The 3583-nt window shown below is 41.4% G+C and overlaps 1 non-coding gene across 1 annotated transcript; it reads right to left on the reverse strand.

Moving 5' to 3' along the window:
* Positions 1 to 1103: 1103 nt before the first annotated feature.
* On the reverse strand, positions 1104 to 1210 carry LOC117859373 (small nucleolar RNA R71). The gene has a single exon (XR_004641171.1). It is a non-coding gene; the product is annotated as a small nucleolar RNA R71 (small nucleolar RNA).
* Positions 1211 to 3583: the final 2373 nt, after the last annotated feature.

Here is a 3583-nt window from a genome sequence, read left to right on the forward strand (position 1 = left end):
GACTTATGACAGGGATTCCATTTTGTATATGAAAACCCAACTCTTTCATACAAACTCTTTCCAAATTTCAAGCTAACTCTTGCCATTTTTCACTTTTCTTTAGAACTGAATGGGCCTTTGCCATTCAGTTCTATTAGTTACACTAACAGTGCAACATCCCTACTTTGAGCTTTGAGAAATGAATTCTTCTCATTCCTTGCCCAATGACATGCTCAAGGTATTTATTGGACATCATAGTTCACTTGAGATTTGAAATCTCTCAAAGTATATATGAACAATCTTGTAGAATTTAAATTCAAAGTTGGCTAAATGTTACTATTTTTAGATTCATATTTTCAGATAGTGAACTTTTGAATTCAAGTCAATCCATCTTTGACTATGAATTTGAGATGCTTATGACTCGAATTTGACTTCCAAATTGATTCCGTTATGTTCTAAACACTTCCAAGACTCAGCTTCACATATTTTCACATTTCTTTAGTTTTGAATCTCAAATTTGCATTTTTGGGTCAAATTTTGACCTAAAGTTGACTTTGGCCATAAAACCTTCCTAGCTTCCAAATTTTTGTAATAAACCTCATGATAGCCCTTATTATGCCTTTTAACACCTAGGTGTTACAGAATTGTCGGAAAGATCATCGTCATCATCATGCACTTCAAAGTCAACACCACTAGCAGGTCCAAGAGGAGCGACAGTTGCTCCAATAGCACCGGAAGCACCTGCATTGGGAGATCAACCAGAGCTAGAGTGCACCGGGAGATCAACCGGAGCCAGAGCACACCATCGGGGAACTTTGCATCCCGAACATCAATGACTTACCTATCCATGAATTGGGCAGCGTTGGCCATCCGTTTGGGATCAATACTTCAAGACTAAGAATGGTGCAGAGTTCACCTTTCACTGGGAAGGAAGATGCTAATCTTCATCTACAAGTGTTTATGCAGCATGAAACACCTTCGACGTGGATGTAGTTTCTTAGAATCAACTAAGGGCAAGGTTGTTTCCTTACTTTCTACTTGGAAGAGCCCTTCAATGGTTTCAGAATTGGGATGAGTTGATGAAGGCTTTCTTAACCAAACATTATTCGCCAGCCAAGACTCAGAATCTCAGAAGGAGGATAGCTAATTTTGCTCAGTATGCTTCTGAGATGATTGTTGAAGCTCATGAGCACTTCAATGACTACATCCGTGCAGTTCCACATCATAAGTTTCCGAAGGAGGATCTAGTCCATAAGTTCTATCAAGGGCTAACACCAACATCAAGGGTGATCATCGACGCATCGGCTAGAGGATCCATTATCGACCTCACCTCACCCAAACTTTCAAGTTATTCAAGAAAGGTTGCAGACAATGATGCATGGGCATCATTTGGGTGCCTATTCCCAACTCAACCTATTAGAAATACACAAGGAGTGTTGCAGGTGGAGCATGATCAATTACTCGAAGGAAAGATTAACTCACTGATGAGGAGACTGGAGAAGATGGAAATAAAGGAAGCTCATGCAGAAGTTGGAGAAGATGAGGAGACTGGTGGCAACATGTGAAGAGTGTGGCGAGTATGACCATGTCGGGAAGAACTATCTAGAGGAAGCAAAGTTGCTAGGCTACATGAAGAAGGGAGAGTGATTTCCACCATCCAACTATCGGTATGGACAGAATAGACCTCAATTCAATGCAAGCTCATCCATCTTGAACATAGTGCCTCTACGTATTCAGCTAAAGGAGTTCATGGAGGAGCAAGGCAAGATCAACAAAGACTCTACCACTAAGTTCAAGGCTATGGACTAGATTTTGGAAAATATTGATAGCAAGATGACAGAGGTCGAAAGTTCAAACCACCAAGTGATGAACATGAGGAAGATTCTGGAGACTCAAGTTACACAGTTAGCTAGGTATTTTACAAGCAATCAAGGAAAGTTTCCGAGACAACCAAGAAATCCAGAGTTAGATAAAGCAATTCAAACTCGCTCAGGCAAAGAAATAAAAGATCCTGAATGTCCAGCGGGAGCTAGGAAGCCTAAACCAGATGCTGAAGCAGAGATGACTTCAAAGGAGAAGACACCTACCCCAAATCTAGAGATTGAAACTGAAGAAACTGAAGCGCCAGAGTTTCGGATGATTGATCAAGATGACACCAAGATTTTGCTGGGAAAGCCATGCTACAATTTGAGTGCATAGCTACTTCAAGGATATACTGATGAACAAGCTTGTTGATAGCTGTTAGCACGTCATGTTGTGAACTGTAAGTGCACGGATCAGTTGTAGCTCTTCCTTAGACTACTCCCCCAAGGTTTATTCATTCGTGGAACTAATAGCACAAGATTTATTTTAACTAACATTATTTGTATGGACTTAGTGTTGATGGGTGATTCAGATCTAATCTACTAAGCATGTACAAACAGATAACAGATAGAGCAGAGGTAACCAATCTAGAGAAACCTAGACTATGAGTTGTAATTTTGAGCACGGATAGCAAATAAACACAAATATGATCCTAGTAAAAAGCATCTTTAAAACTACACCTTCGGTCCGGCTCCTGAGACCCCCTATCTTACACAAGACTGATCCTATCACAAGATCACCACCGGGATCCTACGTTGATCTTGATCACTCCTAGCTGCAGAACTTCAGCGTGATATTCCTCGTAGGGTGATCAAACTGGCAGAGGTTCACCTACGCTAACCCTTAACAACTGCATGGTCCTCGGCTCTCCGAAGTGGTGTCCCTCAAGCTCCTTCTGCTTCTCTGCTGCTTCATGTCGAGTACATTATCTTCGATGATGGGGCTCAGTAGATTTTTAAGGTATTTATATTCCAAAGGACGCGTGGCAAAAATTGGAAAGCGAGGAGGCAAAGGAAACCCCAAGGCCGATCGGCCTGGGAGGGTCTGGCCGATCGGCCTGAGCCTTCCTTTTGGCCCCTCACGTCCTACTTCGTCTCAAAGTCTCCTTAAGTGCTCTGGAATCTTCTTTTCACTTGCATGTTGACCTGACACATCGGTAGGTTTGGGATGAGATTGATCTTTAATGACTTTCAAAATCTCCACTTGATCTTCTCTGATTCCTCTTTGATCCTGAGCTGATCCTTGCCATATCTTCATAAACTTTTTCGGCTCTTCAGTTTGGTCTTTCATTTCCCACAGCGTGAAAAGTAGGTGCCGACCTAAGAGTAGTTCTAGCAGACTTTCTAAATAGCCTCTATCCCATGTTTAAAGGGCCAAATAAAAAATCTCACGCTCCCTATTTTAGGAAGGCTTCCAATTCCCCCATCCACCCTCCACTCCTAGATTCTCTAGGGAGCCCTCCATCCATAGAAACCTTTATACTGAAGTTAGAAGATATTTTTGTAACCGTAAAAAAATAGAAAGAGCCCCATATAACCTTTGGGATTTTGATTTGAGTGCTATTGTTGGAGCTGCTCTAACTCACTTGTTTCTAGCTGCTGCTAGTGCCAGACTAGCTAGCAACCAGAGAAGAGAATCATGAGGCTTACGTTTTTTCTGTTCTTTATTTTTTTTCCATTACCTTTTTTCTTCCGTGTTTTCTTTATGTTCCTTTTCCTTCCTCTACTTTGTTTTTTCGTTT

Source organism: Setaria viridis, chromosome 5 (genome assembly GCF_005286985.2).
Source record: "Setaria viridis chromosome 5, Setaria_viridis_v4.0, whole genome shotgun sequence".
NCBI lineage: Eukaryota > Viridiplantae > Streptophyta > Magnoliopsida > Poales > Poaceae > Setaria > Setaria viridis.